The sequence below is a fragment of the Lepidochelys kempii genome, chromosome 26 (genome assembly GCF_965140265.1).
Source record: "Lepidochelys kempii isolate rLepKem1 chromosome 26, rLepKem1.hap2, whole genome shotgun sequence".
Lineage (NCBI taxonomy): Eukaryota > Metazoa > Chordata > Testudines > Cheloniidae > Lepidochelys > Lepidochelys kempii.
In genome coordinates, this window is record NC_133281.1 from 335765 (window position 1) to 358079 (window position 22315).

A 22315-nucleotide genomic window follows, 5' to 3' on the forward strand; every position below is an offset into this window, starting at 1 on the left:
AGGGCCTGTGGCAGTGCCAGGGGTTGAGCTATGAGCACCCCCGGCACATTGGAAAGTTCGCATGTATAGCTCCAGCCCCAGAGTCAGTGCCTGTCTATACAAGGAGCCGCATATTAACTTCTGAAGAGCTGCATGTGGCTCCAGAGCCACAGGTTGGCCACCCCTGCACTCGTCTAAAGGTCACACACATATTTGCTGACAAATTCTGAACATTTTTGGAATCTATCTAACTATTGTTTCTGATTTTTCGGTTTGCAGGTTGAACCAAAAAATAAATTATTTACCCAGCTCTAGATGTAAGATGCCTTAAACAAAACCTTTTGAAACCAACCCAAACCAGCAGGGGGCACCATTGAGATTTGCATGCAGGACACTGAAAGTCTGCTGTCTATACTTCTAATTCCCCTACCTCTATAGGTGTCATGTAACAAAAATTAGATTCACACTGGTTCTCCCTATATTGGCCTAAACTCTCCTCTCCTCCCTTGATTTATCCAGAACCCTAAAAAGGCTAAATCCGCACCTGGAGAACATACAGATCATTGTAGACCTCTGTTTCTGTGAACAGATTTGCACAAAAAGAAGTCTTTCACTGTGTCCTAAAAATGGCAAGACTCCAATTCTTCTTGTGTCTCCCATGTGATGTTTACACAAATGTACCAATATATATTTCAAATTTAAGGTGATAACCCTGGTGAATGATGTCCTTTCTCTGACTTGGTTGAAAAGTAATTGAAAAAACCAATACATACCTCAAAAATACATGGTAATGTTATCTCCACAGAACCTTCAGCTAGTGTATCATGGGTGGTCTACAATAACACAAGTACGAATTCAAGGACTAAAGACAAGATTAAAACATGGAGTGTAATAAACTTAATGAGAATCAAGATATCCACCTCCTTAAAGTCCTCTGCAGATTCTCCCTTGTTTCTGATCTAAAACTGCTGTATACTGTTTCTGTGAACTATTAAACGGTTGCTGCATTTCATATTAGAAATAATTCAGAGGAATAATAATTATAACCATCAATTTAGGCCAGAAAACACAATTTTCAGACGAAAATTAAGTAATGTGAAATGAGACCCTGCCAAGCAGCTTCTGGGCAGCAAGCAGCAAAGAGCTGCTATTAGCATGTCTGAAACTCCATTGACATTGGAACTGTTCTTAAGTCCTCCATAGCCATAAATCAGTAACCACAGCATCTGTCCTTACTGGGATCATCCATGCACTTAGTACCAAGCAATCGGTTATTTATAAGTTTTCACTTTCCCTGTCAATGTTCAAGGGACTTCTTTTGGGGATTTTACTTCCCCTTTTCAAATGCAGTAAAGGCTTGAACTGAGAGGCTTAGGTTGGACTTCAGCTGTTAAAAACTCTAAATACAAATGATCTTCCAACTTGCTCCGTAACCAAAAGCTGAGAACCAGGACAGACAGAAAGCAATTTATGGTGAAGAGGGGTTAGAAGAAGAGTCCCAAAAGAGTGCTCTAATGGCTCAATGTGGAGAATGTGGAGTAAGTGCAGCTTTGGCTACCCTCCAGTTTAATTTATCTTAGGCCTTGTCTTCACTAGGAAAAAAGGAGTATTTTGCCATATATTAGCTTTAGGCTTCCCCTAGTTAGCATTTACCTCAACCTGCTAACATGTGAGAACTAAGACTGCCCTGTCCACACTAGGATGTTACCATGCGTTAGCTAATATATGGTAAAACACCTTTTCTTCCTAGTGTGGATGCACACTTGGATTGGGAGATCTACCTTTCTATTTAGGTACTTTCTAAACCCCATTGCCTTAGCATCTGTTGCCTCCCAAACTGAAAGAATAATAATAGTCTCTCTTCCTTCCCAGCCTGTAAGAGAAATAATTTGATTAGTTTATAGGCAGTTTGTGTGCATGAGTGGGTGTCTTGGGTATCCATTTGTGTGTGAAGAAATTATTGAAGGGAAACTAAACTGAAGAGATGAGATTTACATTTAGAAACCAACTTAATTACATTGGTACAACTTTCTTGTAGACAAGATCTTAGTTCTGAATAGGGTGAGGCTTGGTGTCACTCATCTCTTGCAGAAGTGAGTTTCATCGTGTACATCTGGCTGCTGTGAAAGTTCTGTCCCTCACACTCATGAGCCTCCTACTATTGGTCAACAGTTTCATTGTTTTTGTGGAAAGCATCTGTTGTGGGAGGTCATCACTGTGGACACTGTGGACATCTTGGGTAGCCAGCGCCATTTGCATGGATGGTTTTGAATATCTGAACCGATACCTTGAAATAGACTCTATTCAGTGAGGACCAAATACAGAGGAAGGAACACTGGGGTGATGTGTTCACTAAGAAGACAACTGCATTTTGTACTGGTTGATGATTTTCCAGATGTGAAGCTTCATTCCTAGATATGAGTTGCAATAAAGGAGCTTGGAGGTACATTCATGGACACTACAAATTCTATTAGGCCAAATCTCATTTCTGCTTTTCCCTTCTAAGAACGGTTTTGTTTTTCCATTGCAGGTAAACTCAGCCAGGAAGAAATTTCTGTTAATCTACTCAGGAAGATAAAAACACAAATACTAGAGTACATTTACTTTTTAGTTGTAAAAGTATATAGATGCAAATTACCTGTCTCTCTCATGTTCCTGGCAATTGATAACGTGGCCCTTGATGGTGAAATCTGAATGACCCTAGATTAGCAATTGGGTTTCTAGCACTGGCAACAAAACAAAAATATAGAAAAAAGGGTATGGATAAAATGTAAATGACGATTCACGTGTTTTCTTCTATGATTTGATTATGCTATGTTTAAATATATGTTGAATTAATCCGTTTTCAATCAGAGACAAGTAGCAGAAAGGAACACATCATTTTACCGCTCATTAAACAGATTTTGGCAACTAGTACTCACACATTTCTTAGCTTTAGTTTATGCCCTTTTCTTTCTCAGCCTGTTACCCCGACAAATGCATTTCTGACACTCACATTCCCTCCATCCTTCAAAAATGGCTATCCCTCAGTCATACCCTCTTCTCTTCCAGGGAATACAAACCCTTTCCTCTAACTTTGGCTTATGTATGTACCCTCTGAGAATTTTAGCACCCTCACTGCTCTCTTGGGGGTGTGCCTAGCATAGCGTGAGCACTACTAGAAACAAGAGTAATGTTCAGTATCCTCTTTGCTATATGGAACCCTGAACTGTGTCCAGCACTCCAGGTTTGGTCTCGCTGACCCTGTGACCCTTTCTCATTTCTGCCTTATCCCTCTATCACTCTCTCCTTTTTGTGCTTTGATTTCTTGTTGGCTGAGCTGCTAAGTTTAGTTTTCTGTTATCATTGTTCTCCAGACCCTTCTTCTAATCAGTGCCTTGTTGATAGGGATAATTTAGGGCAGAATCCACTTTGTCCTTTTCAGTCCTATCCCTATTATATTATTATATTTTTCTACATTAAAACGCAAAAGTCTCTTGTCAGCTCCAGTCCCCATTTAGTGCCTTTCAATCCAATGCCCTGCTCTATGGTACCAGCTGGCCTTCCTAGTTATGTCTTCAGCAAATTTGCACTCCTTGCATATTCCCTTTTCTGTGTCATTGATATATTGTGAGCAAAACTGGGCCCAACAGCAATGCCTGCAACATGTTATTTGTCACTCCTCTGCTACCTGTTCTGTAACCATTTACTATAATTCTCTCATCTCTGTTACTAAGTCACTTGTTATGCAATTGAGTAATTCAGTTGCTAATATTAGATAGCCTTTTATTTTGCTGCTTCACTACTGTCTGTTCTCATTGTCACTTTCCAAAAGCAATTAATCAAGTGTGTTCAAGTAGCCTTTACTTTTGGAAATCCCTGGGTACTGTCTTTCTCTTACAACATACTGGTTTAAGAAGGGCACCCTTTCTGGCCTTCTGAATGAGCTGCTTACATGCAATATATGCAGCAGAGTAACACCTACCTGCTTCACTGTGCAGGTCAGTTAATTATACATAAACACACACAGCCCTTTGTTACCTGTCCGTCTGAAGATCATTTCTCCCTCCTTATGGTGATGTCAGCTGCTTTTTTCCCCATTTCGGCTCTAGAGTTGGAGATGCCAGGAATATTTCTTTCTTTTCCTTTGTAAATCCAGAATATAAGTCACCCTTTATCAATGAGGCTTCTAAATTAGTCCAATGACTGTGACCCTCTGCAATGCAACATGCACACATGGTGAGCTGTTGGAGCACCATATCAATGAAAGGAGTTGTTACTGTATCACAACAACATTTAATTATACTTAATATAGCACCAAAGACGTACACGGAGCTGTTCAGTAGATAATATGTGCCTCTGCCCTGAGGAGCAGCTTCTCATCATTATACTGCTATTATACAAAAGCTTCTCATTATTATACTGCTGTTTTATCACCAGTATCCTAACTCTGCCTTAAATATATTCCAAATAACATGCAGAATAAATTTAAATGACATGCCAAATGGCTTCCTTAATGAGAGGTGTATTCCAGGTATACATGGCAGAAACATGGACCTCTGAGTCTGATAGCTAGGATATAGGAACTCTACACCCATTGGGAGGTATTTACAGTAGTTTTATGGTCGCTTTCTGACAGCTCTCCGTGATACCACTGCAAATTGTGCCCACTCTGTCTCTCCTCTTTTTTGCCTTCTGCACTTCCTTCCCTGCAGTAACGCCCAATTTCCTCCCTCTTCCCCATTCCACCACTAAACTTATAAACAATTAAGTAGTTAATGCAGACACTTAAAATGTCATCATTGGCCTTTAAAGTTATCACCATATTGAGATTAAGGGAGCAAGGCAGTTTGCATTTCCCAGAGTAGTTTTTTCATGTTGTGTGAAGACCCACGAAGAAAATATTGAATCTAGTTACTTGTTTCACATTTGGAAGGTTCTCTTTGCAACCATAAGAGCTACATATTTTTAAATGAAAATTTAAATTCTGTAGAATTTGAATATACCACAAGGTGAGAAAAGTATCAAAATCATTTTAATCTTAATCTAGGACCACAAGAACTAAAATCCCTTAATTATAACCCTATGTTTTCCACATGACACCACTACAGGGCAGAGTTAAGAACATAAGAATATCAGAACGGCCATACTGGGTCAGACCAAAGGTCCATCTAGCACAGTATCCTGTCTTCTAACAGTTGCCAATGCCAGATGCCCCTGAGGGAATGAACAGAACAGGTAATCATCAAGTGATTCATCCCTTCGCTCATTCCCAGCTTCTGGCAAACTGAGGATAGGGACACCATCCCTGCCCATCCTGGCTAAAAGCCTTTGATGGACCTATCCTCCATGAACATATCTATTTCTTTTTTGAAACCTGTTATAGTCTTCACCTTCACAACATCCTCTGGCAAGGAGTTCCACAGGTTGACGGTGCGTTGTATGAAAAAATACTTCCTTTTGTTTGTTTTAAACCTGCTGCCTATTATTTTATTTGGTGAACCCTAGCTCTCATGTTCTGAGGAGTAAATAACACTTATTTACTTTTTCCACACCAGTCATAATTTTATAGACCTCTATCATATCACCCCTTAGTCATCTCTTTTCCAAGATGAAAAGTCCCAGTTTTATTAATCTCTCCTTATACAGAAGTCATTCCATACCCCTAATAATTTTTGTTGCCTCTTTCTGAACCTTTTCCAATTCCAATATATCTTTTTTGAGATGTGGTGACCATATCTGCACTCAGTATTCAAGATGTGGGCACACCATGTATTTATCCAGAGGCATTATGATATTTTCAGTTTTATTATCTATCCCTTTCTTAATGATTCCCAACATTCTGTTCGCTTTTTTGACTATCGCTGCACATTGAGTGGATGTCTTCAGAGAACTATTCACAATAATTCTGAGATCTCTTTCTTGAGTGGTAACAGCTAATTTAGACCTCATCATTTTATACATAGATGTAAGCAGTGTCAGGATGAGCTCCACCCTGACATCTGGTGGTGAGGTGTGGCAAGTTGTGGAAAAGAACTTCAGGGGCTGATCTCATTTGCATAGGCACACCCACCAAGCCTAGAATGAGACCATAGCTGCCCAAATGGTCACTTTGGCTGCTGTGGGATCCCCAATGTCTCTGTTATTGGGGCAGGAAGAATAAATTGTTATTACCCTGATTATGGGAACTGTGCTTGGAACTGTACGTGGCCTTTTGTTATGATGGAGGGATTCACCATCAATTAAGTAGCACTCACTAGGCAAGGGTCATGGGTTCCAAAACTCTGTGAATTGAGAGAGGCTGGGGACAAGTATTAATGTTTGGTGATATGGGCCCCTTGGTGAGGGCCTTACATGCTAATTGCACTTCCTCCTCTCTCCACTGTGGAATATCAGAGCTAATTTTGATTTCATTAGAAGTCTAGTTATAGGCTGCTGACCTCACTTTGGGCTAACAGTGCACCAGCACTGGGGCTCCCCTACAACAAGCTGAATTCACCTAAGAGCTGAAATCACTGAGCGTTGTGTTAAGTAGTGGGAGAGCCTGACGATATATTGTGGAGCAGTTTGCGGGATGGCTAGAGTGCCTTATGGACAGGCTGGTGAAGCAGTTCGACGCGGAGCAGTTTGTGGATGGCAGGAGCTGCTTGTGGGCCATGGAGCTGAGCGAAGGAGTTCGTGGGCGGCTGGCGGAGCGGAGCACAGCTGAGCGAAGGAGTTCGTGGGGCGGCTGGCGGAGCGGAGCGAAACTATGGAGCGGTCAGCTTCAGATCATGTAAGGTGCCTCTTACCCCCGTCCCATCTCCACCCGGGTTGGGAGGTAAAGCTCTGCAGATAAACTTTTGAAAACTCTGGGGCTGCCCTGACCAGGGACAGAGATTTTTGGGTCATTGGACTTTTGGGACTTTGGGTGATTTGGGGATGCTGGACTCAAGAACCTAAGGGAAAAGGGCATGCCCCAATTTGCTTGGGGTGGGTTTTTTTTGCTCATGGGTTGTGTTATGAATCCTGCTGGTGGTGTTTCCCCAACATAATGCCACATTGTTTCTCTCTGTTATTAAAAGGCTTTTTGCTACACTCAGACTATGTGCTTGCGAGAGGGGAAGTATTGCCTCTTGGAGGCGCCCAGTGGGGGTGGTATATATTTGTCCCAGGTCACTGGGTGGGGGCTCGAGCCGGTTTGCATTGTGTTATTGGAATGGATCCCCTAGATATTGAAACCGGCCCTTGTTGCTGCCAACTCTGACGGGCAGAAGGGTTACATATAGTTGGGATTATGTTTTCCAATGTGCATTAGTTTGCATTTATCAGCATTAAATTTCATCTGCCATTTTGTTGCCCAGTCACCCAGTTTTGTGAAAACCTTTTGTAGCTCTTTGCAGTCTGATTGGGACTTAATTATCTTGAGTAGTTTTGTATCATCTGCAAGTTTTGCCACCTCACTGTTTACCCCTTTTTTCCAGATCATTTATGAATATGTTGACTAAGACTGGTCCCAGTACAGACCCCTGGGGGACACCACTATTTACCTCTCTCCATTCTGAAAACTAACCATTTATTCCAACCCTTTGTTTCCTATCTTTTAACGAGTTACCAATCCATGGGAGGACCTTCCCTCTTATCCCATGACAGCTTAGTTTGTTTAAGAGCATTTGGTGATGGACCTTGTCAAAGGCTTTCTGAAAATCAAAGTACACTAAATCCACTGGATTCTCCTTGTCCATGCTTGTTGACCCCCCTCAAAGAATTCTAGTAGATTGGTGAGTCATGATTTCCCTTTACAAAACCTATGTTGACGTTTCCCCAACAAATTATGTTCATCTCTGCCTTTGACAATGAATGCTGTTTGAATTCATCAGGACTTGTCTACATGTAAAAGGCTGCAGTGGCACTGCTGCAGCTGTAGCTCTTCAGTGTAAATACCACCCATGCTGATGGGAGAAGTCCTCCCATCATTGTAGGCCTCCCCAAGAGGCAGTAGCCAGGTCAATGAAAGAACTGTTCCGTTGACCTAGTGCTGGTCTACACTGGAGGTTAGGTTGGTATAGCGATGTCTCTCAGGGGTATGGATTTCCCTGAGAGACATAGCTATACCATTGTAAATTTCTAATGTAGACCAGGCCTTAATTGTGCATTTCTTACCCGAGAGAGACAAGGTAAGTGAGGTAACATATTTTATTGGACCAACTTCTGTTGGCGAGAGAATCTGGTCCAAGAAAAGATATGACCTCACACACCTTATCTCTCTAATATCCTGGGACTGACATGGCTACAACTACACTGCACATAACATTTCTTATCTTTGCATCTTTGGATTTCTTTCAAGTGTAACCTTAACTAGGAATTTTGTGGATTTATTATGCTTCATTTGGGGATAAATATAATATCCCCATTAGTTATATTTTTACTCTTAATTTACTAATATGTATTCTCAAACTCAGTTCCACCTTCATGTAGGTTTTTTTTTTTTTTTGTCTGAGAATACATATATGACTCCCTTTTAAGAACTATCCCTACTATCTCTGCAGGAAAGTCCTTTCCCCTTCCCCAAGATCAGGGGTGAGGCATGCTGGATGGGTAGTGTTTGTGGAAAGCCTGCCCTGCTGTTCCGCTTTAGCTGAATAGAAGACCAAGCCAATGCCTTTCATCAGCACTAAATCTACACAATTTTTTAAAGCCAAAGATGATATACAATTTAGCTAATTAAATCATTTGCATAAAAAGTCTCACATGGAACTGTACAAAACTTGGCAGCTCTAACCATTCCCTATTTTCTGCACAAGTCAACAGCCGTGCTGGGCATTTGGGAATACCGAGGCATTGTTATGACAAAAGGCCAAAAGGTAAATGAACTCTAGAAAAAAGCATGAAATGTCACAGACATGGCCACATAACCGCATTGTAACAAACTGTAAAAAGTTCATGATTTTTCCCAAACATAATTAAATCAGTGTGTCTAATTGGGATCATTAGGGCTTTTATCTTCTGCTCTCTATTGGATAAAACTGAGAGTCTCTGCAGTTTGAAAGGGTCTTATCTGTATTGATGAAGTCTGCCCCAAATATTATGAGTTAGTCTACAGACTTTGTGATTGTGAGCTGAATGCAGAAGGCCATCTTTTCCGCAGTGGTTTTTCATCTCTAGAATGGTCAGAAATTTCAGCCTTTCCTTCCAGACTTTGACATTTTCACAGTAACCTAACTAACCTTGTCCAGGAAAACCAAAATGAACGGTTCTCCCTCATCCCTTTCCTAGTACAAAGACCACACAGGCCTCCCCAACCCCTAAGGAACTGGCCAGTCCTGAAGCAATGAAGATGAGCCAATGTCCTAAAGCTTATTAATTGCTCTTAGTTTATTCATTGTACAACATCCAGAATCCTTCAGCAAGGAGAGATTAAAAATAAAGATGTATTATTTATTATAGTATATTTATATTTTCTATTATACATTAAGGTCCTGACCATTCGTGAACATTAAAGATCCTGTGACGCTTTTTATAACATTATGGATGTTAACCCAGATGGCCTGGCCAACTTCCAGCTTAGGAACTACATCCAGCCTTCCTAAATGCCCCCTCTGCAGTTGGATACAGGATTCCCCTTCACTTCCTCTCCAAAACGGTTATGTAGTGTTAGCGTGTACTGTCAGACAGCAGCTGCCTTTGACCCCAACGCAGATACATGTCAGTTTTGGGTGAAGTGATCCTTGAGTAGAGCTTGTGTCTCTGTTTAAGGCTGTAAACTATTTGGGATCTGTGGCTAAAAAGAGCTCTCTGGAGTAGGAAGAAGAAAGAGCCAATTTATATGCCAGATCATCAATATGCCTCTAATATAGCACAGCTGTGGGTCAATGGGTTGAGAACTCTATGTCTGCACAGATCTCACCTTTACATGGATTTTGAGAGAGTTGGATGTTAATTGATCCTAATAGATAATATGTTTATACTAGTAGATTTTATTTGAGGGAGAAATCGTAAACATTTGATATTCAACATAAGGATATATGTGAATAAAAGCAACATTATTACCAGGTGAAAACGGCTGAAAAACAACAAGGAATGGATAGTAATGCATGTTATTTTTAATCACCATAATATTTGTGGCATTAATGATGCCATGCATATTATTATTATAAAAATTACTATTAAATAAATACCATTTGTTTGGTTTGGGTAAACCCCTAAACAAATGGGATATTTGTTATCACAATACTTTTTCCTTTTTAAAAGAAACAAGTTTTCCTGCATTGGCTAAGCCTGCTACAGAGCCGTGCCAAACAGAAAATACAGCAGGAAACTCTGTAAACAGCTCTGTACAGGTCTTTTCTTCTCTATAACTTTGTCATGAAAAATCATGGACTCTTCTTTCCCAAGATTAATTATTTTATTGTTTAAAAAAAAAGTTAAGAGTCCTGCCCAGGCAAAGAAAAGCAATGTTAGTATTACTATTTTCCATTCATCTATTTCCAAAATATTGTTATTCTTTCTGCATTTAAAAAAAAAAAAGAATTGTACATCTTTTATCTGCACAAGTTCTCATGCCAACTCATAAGCAACCCTACAGTAAACTAATGAGCACACAACAGAACAGTTTTTGTCAAGGAAATAGATTTCCGTTTCAAGCTTCCAAGGAGTTATGGAAAACTAAATCATAAAATTATTATGTAAGATACCTTGAAAAGATCCTGTAAGCTCTTCTGGCCTTTGAGAGACACCTGGATCAGTTGGGACACTACTCTGAAATTCAAACTTTTCCAAGAATGTTCTGGTGTCCTGCTAGTACCTGTGAAGAGCAATTTGCAGTTACACAACTGTTTACTGCTGCAGAAACGCAGCTTGACTGCTTCTGAGCTGTCAAAGTGGAGACCATATTTCATTCTAAACTAAATAAAAGCTCTTCCCAGGATTGCTGAGAATTTTACTATAAACCTAAAGGAGAAACTAAAAGGAGAAGAATCCAGTGAAAGATGCTTCCAGCGCTGAATTCAGAGTGTTGTTGGCTAGTATAGGAAGAGCCTGAGGAATCAAAAGTCAGCAAAAAGCCACAGCTGAGTTAAGAAGTGCACAGCCCAGTGAAAGATCGGTGCAGCCACAGCCAAAGGACTGGGCATTTGAGAAATGATGTTGCCAAAGTGTACATTATCTCAATGGGTAAAACAACTTTTTATTATCTGCAGCATGCCATATGCAATGATCTTGCTGGTGTAACTGTCAGCTTGTGCTGTAAAAATGGAAAGTGGGGCGAGGGGGAGAACAGGCAGTATTTGACTTCTGAAAAAATTCCTTATTTTAATTGTATCACTTTGAACATTTTCTAATTTGATACTAGTAAGTCCAACCTAACGTAATCAGAGGAAGGCATCATTCAGTTTCACGTCTGTGTGTTCAATCCTTTCAGTTTCACTTTCCTTACCTTCAACTCCTGGAAATTATCCTCCTCTTCATTATCTTTCTCATATTCATCATTACAGCTCTGGGACCACAGGACCTGTGCAGCACCCCCACACCTGAGCCATGTGGGTTTGGGGGAAAAGAAACTGCAGGAAGGAGCCAGCTTGGAGCGGGGAGGGGAGAGGAAAGGGAGGAGGCCGAGAAATTCTTAAGCCTGCAGGAGCAGATGCAGAAGTCGCTGGAACAGGGACTTGTGGACACGGATGTCAGACTCCTTTCTGCTTTCGGACTCTGCCCTTCAGCTGCTTACTCCAACAACCTCTGCCCCCTTCTGTCTCTTCTGCCTGCCCTGCATGCTCCCCTCCCTGCCTTCGCCTGTCCGCTGTGTTTCCATTTAGTTAATCCCATAACAATTCCCCCAAAGAATTAAACAACAACCCATCAGATCCCCACAAAACAATCTTGACACCAGCATGACATTTGCAAACCATCACTCTGCTTGTGAGTTTGGTCTTTTCCCCTAACCTTTGCCTGTGATGTCAATTTAGACTGAAAACCCTTCAGGGCAGGGACTGTCTAGTACTCTCTACAGTGCCTAGCACAATGAGAACTTGTTCTCGGTTGCTCCTGAGGCAGTACCATAATGCAAATAATAAATAGTAACTCACCCAAACAGTCCCTTTTAACTTGGATAAATTATTGTGGTTAATGTTAAACAACTTCCTCTTGCCCCAAAAGAGAAGTTTCTGAATTCAAGACATTAAATGGAAAGAAAATTAGAAAAAGCCACAAGTTTACTTTACTAATTCCCTGTCTCAAAACAGCTTACAATAATAGGACAAACCTATTCTTGCTTTTATTAAAATATACATTTAAATACAAGAAGGTCCACCCAAAACTACAGAAGACACCTGTCCTGCAAGTTATTGATCACAATCAGAAAACTGCCTATAACACTGTATAGATAAAATTATGTTTGCCTAAGGATACAAACCAAAAGTCAGATCTAAAGCAAACTCAACTTTCTAAGGAACTGTGAATAACACAGGGAATGAGACCATACAGTACATGCAATGCAAAACAAAAAAGCAGATCAAACTTGCAAAGGCAAACGACATTATCTAGAGTGAATATCCTTAATCCTGGAAAATGAGATTTTCCTCAAATCTTACACGTGCTGGTTCAGCATCATAGAGGTGCAGCGCTGAGAAGAACCAAGCCCCAATCTTGCAATTAGAGCCATGAAGAAGAGCCCTTGTACTCACACAGAGCCCCACTACCTTTGAGACCTAAGTTTGTATACAGATCCTGAGTCTTTCCAGGACAGAAGGCTTGTCTTTCTGGTAACACACAAAAGCTTGTAGTGTATTACCTTTTCGGGGGTGGGGGGGAAGGATGATGAGATGTCAGAAACTCAACACAAATTAGAGTCCCAAAATATCTGAGCTAGAGAGCATTCCCAAAACATGCCCTATTGTGACTCTTAGGCCACATCTACACTATGGGTGCTACAGTGCTGCAGCTACACCACTGTAGTGCCATAGTGTAGATGCTTCCTACAGCAACGGAAAGGGTTTTTCCATCCATGTAAGTAATCCACTTCCCAGGGAAGTGGTAGCTAGATTGGCAGAGAAATTCCTCTGTCGATCTAGCTATGTCTAGATTGGTGGGTAGATCAGCTTAACTATGATGCTAAGGGTGTGAATTTTTCACACCTCTAAGTGTCCTACCTGTGTCGACTTAAAAGTTAACTGTAGAACAGGCCGTACTCTTTTACACCCACTGCAACAAAAGACTGAGGCCTGGGCTGCACTTAAAACTTAGGCTGGCACAGCAAGGCTGCTGAGGGTCTGAAAAATCCACACTTCTGAGCACCATAGCTATGCCGAGCACACCCCTGGTGTAGATGCAGCTAGGGCAATGGAAGAATGCTTTCGTCGACCTAGTTACCCTTGCTCAGAGAGGTAAAAACAGTCTCCGGTTTGTTCCATCTTCACCACTCCAGCGCCACCCGAGAATTGAAAGTTTATCTGAATGGTCAGAAGGTGAAGCATGAAGTAGAACCAGTCTATCTAGGTGTGACCTTAGACCACACACTGCGTTACCATACCCACCTGAAGAAAACAGTGCAACAATCGTCTTAGCAAACTGGCAGGTTCGTCATGGGGTACTCGTGCTCCAACTTTGCGGACGTTAGCTCTTTCCACCTCGTATTCGGTGGTGGAGTACTGTGCACCAGTTTGGAGTCGATCATCACACACCTAACTGGTGGATACGCAGTTACATGCCGCCATGCGTATCATCTCCGGCACCCTGCATCCGACTCCACTCCCATGGCTTCCAGTTCTGAGCAATATTGCTCCTCCTCCTATCAGACAAGAGGCTGCCACTGGCAAGTTAGTGGAGAAAGTATGTGCCAACTCAAGCCTGCTGCTGCATAATGATCTTTTTAAACCACTAGCTGCGTGTTTGCTGTCATGTTGCCCATTATGGTCTCATCTGCCACGGCAGGATGTTAGGGCAGAAACACTCTGGCTAGAGGAATGGATATCTGTTATAATCCCCAACCAGTCCCTTGCTGCCAACCCCACAATGTTTCCACCTGGTTTTGACCTGCCCCATCGCCAATGGTCCCTGTTGAACAGGTTCCGGACCAGGCAAGGTCTCTTTGCAGCCAACCAGTATCGCTGGGGCCTTCATGACAGCTCTTTGTGCAGCTGTGGTGCAACACAGACGATGACGCACATCGTCGATGAATGCCCGCTGACTAAGTTCAGCGATGGCCTACTGCATCATGCCATAGGCGCTGACTTCTTCTGGCACCGGTGGGTGCTCAACCCCTCTCCCCGGACGTACCCCAACTCCACCCCTGCCCACCCCCATTCCAATCCCTTCCCCAAAGTCCCCACCCTAACTCCGCCCCCTCCCTGCCCCTATTCAACTCCTTCCCCAAATCCCCGTCCTGGTCCCGCCTCTTCCCTGCCTCCTCCCCTGACCGTGCCACGTTCCCGCTCCTATCCCCTCCCTCCCAGAGCTTGCTACAGCTGTTTGGCGGCAGCAAGCGCGGGGAGGGAGGGAGGGAGAAGCGGAGATGCGGCATGCTCAGGGGAGGAGGCGGAGGCAAGGTGAGGCAGGGGGAGTGGGGTGGGGAGCTTGGCTGCTGGTGGGTGCAGAGCACCCACTAATTTTTCCCCGTGGGTGCTCCAGCCCCAGAGTACCCACAGAGTCGGCACCTATGCATCACGCCACTGAAGATGCCATCGCTTGGCTAGATTATTATACACATGCTAAATTAAATAAGAGAGGTGAAGTTTCTACAGTGACGGAAAAAAACTTTCTGCTACTGTAGTCCACATCTACACTATGGGGTTACAGCAACATAGTGATGGCCCTGTAGAATTCGCAGCGTAGACAAGTCCTGACTTGCTGCACATTGATCTAAATTAAGAAGAGTGGAACTGCATTCATTTGAACTGCATATCTTCCATCATGCAAGAAACTAAGAGATGTCAGTGTTCATCTTAGTGATCTCATGCATTCAGCTCCTCCTGCCAAGAGATTCTAGGTAAATTAATTAAAGAGTCAAGAGAATAACTTTATAGCAATTTTAGGGGATATATTTTTGAAATTAGCTATAAACCATTCCATGGAAGAAACCCACTAAAAATAGAAGGGAATCCTCAATCAACAAAACTGGTATAGGCTAGATAGAGGTGCCGCCCAAGCTAAATTAGGCTTTACTATAGTTTAAAAATTCTACACCAGTTCAGCATTCAGAAGCCAGAAAATGCCAAATTAAAGTTGCAAGTGCAACTTTAACTGTGCCTCCTTGTGCATGTATGACATGCAGCCCTTAATTCATAGATTTTAAGTCCTGAAGGAACCATTCTGACTTCCTGCATACCACAGAATTTCACCCAGTAATTCCTGCATCAAGCCCATATCTTCCAGCTGAGCTACAGCATCTTTTTTAGAAAGACATTCAATCTTGATTTAAAAACTTCAAGTACTGGAGAATCCACCACATCACTAGGTAAGGATTCTCTTATCGGTATAGGTAATTCACATCCCCAAGAAGTGGTAGCTAGGAAGAATTCTTCTGTCAACCTAGTACGGTCTACACTGGTGGTTAGATCCGCATAGCTATGTCTCTCAGGGGTGTGGATTTTTCATACGCAGGAGAAACATAGCAATGCTGATGTAAATTCACAGTGTAGACCAGCCCACAGAGAGCTCCTTGGCCAATACTTTTAAAACTCTTGGGTGCAAGTCATCCAATCCTGGTTTACACTACAAAATTAGGTCAACACACACTGCCTTGTGTTAATCTAGCTGTGCATGTGTCTACACTTAAATTTGTTTCCCACTGATGTAAGTGCCCCGTTATAGCAATGCAGTGACACCACTTCCCCAAATGGCATGGAGCCACGGTTGACACACTGAGGTCAACGCAGCGTGAGTATGAGTATAGCTGTTGTGTTACTTATGTCGACCCTAACAGTCCACCAGCAGCTGTTTCACAATGCCTGCCACTGACCGCTCTGGTCACAACTGTGAACTCCAATGTTCGGTGTGAGAGACCAGGAGGCCTCCCTCACTTTAAAGACCTGCAAATTTTTGAAATGCCTTTTCATGATTGTCCAGCTTGGTGAGCACATCTAGCAGCTCTCCAGCGTTATGTGCAACCGCCAAGCTGACCAGGCCAGATACACACTCTAGAAATGCTCTGGCTTGGCGTACACAGAAGATATTGGATCTCCTGGGCCTGAGGGGACAAGAGGCTGTGCAAGCACAGCTATGGACCAGCTACAGAAGCGTGGACATCATACAAGCAGCCTGCACAGAAGGGACAGAGGTTGCAGAAGAAAGGGTATAATAGGGACCAGCAGCAGTGCCACGTGAAAGTGAAGGAACTGTGGCAGGCAAAGCACAAGGGCCAAGGAGGCCAACAGTCAATCCGATACCAAGCCACAGACCTACCATTTTTACATGCCAAACTGGGTGGAGATCCCACCACTACACTGCACACCACCGTGGATACCTCCAAGAAGCCGAGTCACAGGCCATTGGTGTGAACAGCGAGGACAAGAAAGAGATAGAGAAGAGGAGGAAGAGGAAAACATGTGACTGGAGAGGCTCAGTTATGTTGTGAGCCAGGACCTATCTGAGACTCCACCGCAGTCCAATCAGTCCCAACAATAAAGCATGGGTGAGCCCAATGCAGCGTAAGAAATCTTAAGTAATGTGTATTTGTATTTCCCATTACAATGATGTATTGATGGCACCCCAAAACATGGGTGGTGGGTGAACCGTGGGCTTGGGAAAGCTAGCCCCCGGCAGCCCGCCTCCCTCTCCCCGGGGCCCTGCCCCCCCCCAAGCCCCTTACCCCGCCAGAGCCCATAGGGTCACCCCCAGCCCTGGAGCGGCAGACAGCTGAGTGCAGGCCCCCAGCATGGTGGGCAGGCAACGCGGCTCTCCCGCCCCAGAGTGTGAGGGGGGCCGGACAGCACAGGGCAGGCAGCATGAGCAGCATTTCCAGCCACCCGCAGTACCTGGCTGCAGGCCAGCCCCCACTAGCCTCAGAGGTAGCAAGGGCACTGGAGCCCTCCCAAAACTGGGGGGAGCTGGGAGCCCCTACCCAAGGTGGAGGCGAAGGCAGCTCCCTGCCCATATCCCAGGCCCCCCGCCCAGGGCAGGTGGAAGGACTCAGGCTTCCCACCACTGCCCACGCAGCTCTCCCCAGAGCTCCAGCCGGAGTGGGGGGCCTTGGAGCCGCAGCCCGGCCATGATAAGAGCCACGCTGCAAGGTTTGGGGAGCTGTGGCGGACTCTCTACCTGCCCGCAGTGTGAGGGGCCCAAGCAGCCCCTGGCCTGTGTCCCTGCCCCCCGGATTCCCTGCCCGCCTGGGGAAGGTGGAGGGTCCACTACTCCGTGGCTCCTCACAGCTGCCCACGCAACTCTTACCAAGGCCAGGCTGTAGCTCCGAGGCCCTCCCCCTGGCCGGAGCCAGGTCAGGGAGAGCCGCGTGGGCAGATGTGGGGAGCCAGCATGGAGTCGTGGACCCTCCTCCTGCCCTGGGTGGCTGGAGAGTGGGGACGTGGGCTGCGGACTGCTCTCAGCTCCCCACACCCTGAGCAGGTGGAGGGTCCACGGTGGCTCCCCACAGCTGCCGGGGCTCCCCGGCCAGGCTCCACACTGGCCTGGCCATGGGGTGAGGCCTCGAGGAAGAAGAGGAGAGAGGGGCGGGGTCAGCCCTGGCGAAAAGTGGTAGGGCCAGGCCCATCCATTTTCAAAAAGTAGGAGGGCTATGATCCCCTGGTTCTGGTGCCACTGGCCCAGGGCCCGAGCCACAGGGAAAGGAAGAGCCGCAGCAGAGTGCAGTGGGAAGCTGGAGGAAGCCTGGGGGTGGAGTGTGGGTGGGGCCACGAAGGCAGTTTGGGTAGGCTGAGCCTTCCGCTGACTTTGCCCGCTGCCCTGCCCAAAACAGGACACACCTATCAACTCTGCATTAATTTACTTGTGCTAGAAGAGGTAGTGGTACAACAAAGAGATGTAGCATTATCTGTACATTCTGCTACATACATATATCATTCATTCATTCAAACAAACAAACAAACTGCTCTGCATGGCCCCCTCTCACCTGTGTACATGGGGGTGGTCCCTTGAATCCTCCTGAGAGATTTTGATGAAATGTTCATAGAGGTACTCTGCAATCCTCTCCTGAAGGTTTCTAGGGATGGCAGCATTACTTCTTCCTCAAGGGTAGGACACTTTCCCATGTTAGTTAGCTGCAACTTCGGCAGGCACCATTGTAGTATACAGGCTAGCAGCATACAGGCCCAGGCAGCTTCGGGATGCCAGCAGCAGCTGTATTCTCTATGCCTTTGTTACACTCAGGAGTGAGTTATCAGCTAAAATTAACTCTGCCTGTGGAAAATGATGCCAGTATTCAGTGCCAGTATTCAGTGCCACTGCTTAGTACTCATAGTAGCATGCAACTAAACAATTCCCTCCTCATTTCCCTTACTCCTGGTAAGCTATACTCACCACAACTGGTGCTGTGAGTGGGGACGTGCACAAGCATTCTGAAGCAGAAGTGTCAATAAGCATGTCTTGTTTAAATCTTTAGAGGAGCAAGGGAAGGGAGCTCTGAATCTTAACTTTTACTTTCTGTTGTGACTATATTGACAATGGTATCTCTGTATGTTTTATCTGTAGCTGCTGCTGTTGCGGCCTTAAGGGGTTCCCCTTCCACACCTGTGGGAAGGGGAGTCAGATAAGGAGAAAAAATAAGACAATTTGGGATGACATGTTCAGTGCAATCCTGCAAGCCCGTGCTGCATCAGACTGTGAGCACAGGGCCTGGAGGGTGAACACTGCAAACAACCTGGAGAAGGAAAGAGCAGACAAGAGAAAGGACCAGGAATTTCAGCAGTAAAAGGAGAGGGAGATGCACCAGGATGTAATGGAGCTTCTCCGGCAGCAAACACAGATGCTGCAGACTCTTGTGGACCTACAGGTTCAACAATCATAGGTTCACCTCCTATAGCAGTCCATGGAGAACTTATTACAGCATCTCCCTAAAGCGCCCTCAACATTCCACCTGATATCAGGGGCCACATATCTACCCCTACCATTCCACACCATGGACATTAAGGACAATCACAGCTTCACAGGCATTGACCTGTGAAAGTGATGGTTGCTATATGTATAGGTAAAATGGCATGAATATTTTTTCCCTTTGTTAAGGTCCCTTCCATTAATGTATTAAGTTTTTAATGTATTTGTTTTTAAACTGCACAAACTTTTCTTTGCACTGGTTTTGTTACTGAATAAAATTCTATTATTTGGAAATTAATCTTTATTAGTTCACAGCATAAGCTGCGGAATGCCTAGCAGTTCTGAAAGCACCCACTTGTTACTGTACAGGTATGACATAACTCATATGACCAGTAACGGTGTAAAAATCCTAAATGTACAGCAAGCATAAAAAAATTCATAGGTGAATTAACAGCATTATATTCATAAATGTACACCACATAATTCCTAACACGCCCCAAAAGAGAAGGGCCAGGTAGAGCACAGTACAACAAAATGCATTACTGTGGCTTACCATTAAAGAGCTCTTTCAAAGCCTCCCTGAACCGTATAGATCTGCATTGAGCTTTTCTAATAGCCCTTGTGTCTGGCTGTTCAAACTCAGCAGACAGCCGCTCCACCTCAACCATCCATCCTGGTGGCAACTTTTCCCCCTTTGCTTCACAAATGTGCAGGACACAGCAGGAAGGAAGAACCATTGGGATTTGTTTTTCATCGAGATCCATTTTTGTGAGTAAACAACATCAGTGTACCTTCAATTTACCAAAAGCACACTCAACTGTCATTCTGCACCTCCTGAGCTGGTGGTCGACTCTTTCCTTGGCGCTATCAAGGTGGTTGGTCTACAGCTTCATGAGCCGGGGGCAAGGGGTAGGCTGGGTCCTCCAGGATCACTATTGGCAATTCAACATCACCGTAGTTAATTTGCCATTTGAGCAAGAAAGTCTCTGTTTGTAGCTTTCTGAACAGTCCTGTGTTCTTAAAGATATGAGCATCATGGACCTTCCCTGACTAGCTAAAATTGACGTCAGTGAAGCAACCCCAGCGATCCACCAATGCTTGCATAACCATAAAAAAGTAGCCCTTTCTGTTGATATACTCTGTGGCAAGGTGGTCTGGTACCAAAATAGGGATGTGTGTGCTGTCTATTGCTCCACCGCAGTTTGGGAACCTCACTGCTGAAAATCCATCCACTACGTCCTGCACATTGCCGAGAGTCACAGTCCTACATAGCAGGAGATGATTAATGGCCCTGCACACTTGCATGACAACAGACCCCACAGTGGATTTTCCATCTCCAAAATGATTTCCCAATGACTGGTAGCAATCCAGCTCTGCGAGTTTCCACAGTGCAATTGCCACTAGCTTCTCTACTGCCAGTGCAACTCTCATTTTAGTGTCCCGGCACTGGAGTCCTGGGGCGAGCTCGGCACTCACATCCAGAAATGGGACCTTGTGCATTTGAAAGTTCTACAGCCAATGCTCCTCATCCCAAACCTGTATTACAATACAATCCCATGCAGGTGCAGTGCTCCAGCCGCAGCAGCTGCTCTGTGAATGCCATCAACAACCTTGAATTGTTTCTTTCTATGTCCCGCAGCAGCTTGTCCTCCAATAACTCACCATGTTACCTGCTCATTCAGTTCTTCTTGCAGCTCTACAAATACTGGAGGAATGCATGTCCTGTCCTTGTAATGCTTATGACAATAGTGGAGAGTCCGTCAGAGATGGCTGACAGCGAGAAAGGCTGTGTGGCTTTGTGGGATTTTTAAAAAAGGTCTGAAAAGTATGGGATATAAGTGACATTATGAGACGGAGACAGTTGCATGGCGGGAGGTTAACCCCTTGCTACCAGTCACCCCTGAACAACTCCTTTCTGCCCCACAATGTATTGCCAAAACTTTCCAAAAGACAGTGTGCTGGATGGTGTCAGGTTGCGCACTGGGATACCGACCCATGGAGCACTGCACTGTGCATTGACACAAGCACTCCTGGTGAATATGCACAGCGCTGACACAAGAAGCCAAGTATGCATGAATACAAGTGCCATACTAACTGTGACAGCTTTATGCCAACATCACTTGTGTAAGTTTGTAGTGTAAACATGGCCCCACTCCTACATATTTAAAAAGTTTAAGGTCAGGTCTATACAAAGTTAAGTCAACCCAGCTACGTCGCTCAGGGGTGTGAAAAATCCACACCCCTGAGTGATGTAGTTAAGCGGACCTAACCCCTGGAGTAGACCAGCACTAAATCAATTGAAAGATTCTTCTGCCGATCTGGCTACCATCTCCTGGGGGAAGTGGATTAACTATAGTGACAGGAGAACCTCTCCTGTTGCAGAAGTGAGTGTCTACACTGAAGCACTGCGGCTGTGCCGCTGTACCATTTCAAGTGTAGACGAGCTCCAATTTTAGCGGATGCTGTTTGGCATCCTCCACAGTTACTGTTGAAATAGAAAGTATTTCTTTAATATTGTAAGATATGGATATGCCATGCCACTTCTTTACAAATACAGGACAGAAATATTTATTGAACACTTGTCCATTTTACCATCCCTGTCTAGTACTGGGCCTAGATCACTGCGGGGGTCCTCCAGTCCCGCTAATTATCAGATCACACATGATTCCTTATCCCCTCTCCCTCTAACCCCCCATCCCTCCCTCCAGTTATCTATCCCCTGCCCCATTCCTGTCAACCCTTCCTCAAACCCCATCCACCCCTATCACTCCTCCTGCTTGTTCATCCTCTCCCCAAACTCTTCCATCCCCCCAACCACCACCCAAGCCTTTCCATCCCTCCCACAGCCCTTTCCCCAACCCCCTCCATTCCCCCATAAATAAACCCCTCCCCACCCCCCCGTCCCCCACAGACCCCCTCCTCCCCTCCAAACCCCCCGCCCCTCCCCATCCCCCTCTACCCTCCCCTAGACCCTTCTCCCCAAACCCCTCTTCCCCCCAGACCACTCCCCAGCCCCTCACAACCCCTCCCCCAGCTCCTTCCCTCCTCCGGCTGGCCCGCTCGCTCCCCTCAGGCGCGCTGCTCTCGGCCCGGCACCCCGGCGGCTCCCCGACCCCGCGCAGCCAGGCTATTCTCTCGGCGAATCCCCCTCCCGCCGCAGGCGATTCCCCTCCATCGCCCCCTCCCCCCGCCGCAGCGCTCCGGACCCAAGATGGCCGCCGTGTCAGTTTGGGGCTTCGCCGCCGTCCGGCCTCCGGCTCGCGGTTTGCGTCTCTCGCAGGCCCCGGTAAGTGGCGTCGTCTCGGCCGCTCTTGGCTCGGGTGCCCGGCGCCGCGGGGGCCGGGGGCCGGCGGCTGGCCGGGCCCTGCCGCCCGAGGGAGCGGGAGGCCCGCTGGGTGCTCCAGGC

The 22315-nt window shown here is 45.2% G+C and overlaps 1 protein-coding gene and 1 long non-coding RNA gene across 10 annotated transcripts in view; one reads left to right on the forward strand and one right to left on the reverse strand.

The window, feature by feature from the left end:
• Window positions 1-1956: 1956 nt before the first annotated feature.
• LOC140903488 (uncharacterized) lies at window positions 1957-21573 on the reverse strand. Of its 8 annotated transcripts, none has more exons than XR_012156263.1 (7): window positions 20572-21573; window positions 18397-20173; window positions 17990-18276; window positions 13464-13738; window positions 10632-12095; window positions 4000-4174; window positions 1957-2705 (listed from the first exon to the last, which is right to left on the reverse strand). It is a non-coding gene; the product is annotated as an uncharacterized lncRNA (long non-coding RNA). The 8 variants fall into 8 exon arrangements; XR_012156257.1 differs by having other exon boundaries at window positions 18397-18606; window positions 19463-21573; XR_012156260.1 differs by having other exon boundaries at window positions 10632-10741; window positions 12018-12095; window positions 18397-21573.
• Window positions 21574-22104: 531 nt separating this feature from the next.
• Window positions 22105-22315, forward strand: part of KAT6A (lysine acetyltransferase 6A) — an 81744-nt gene continuing 81533 nt past the window's right edge. For both annotated transcript variants that reach the window (XM_073325195.1, XM_073325198.1), the window contains exon 1: window positions 22105-22195. The gene's annotated coding sequence lies outside the window, so the exon portion shown is untranslated. The remainder of the gene's footprint in view (window positions 22196-22315) is intronic.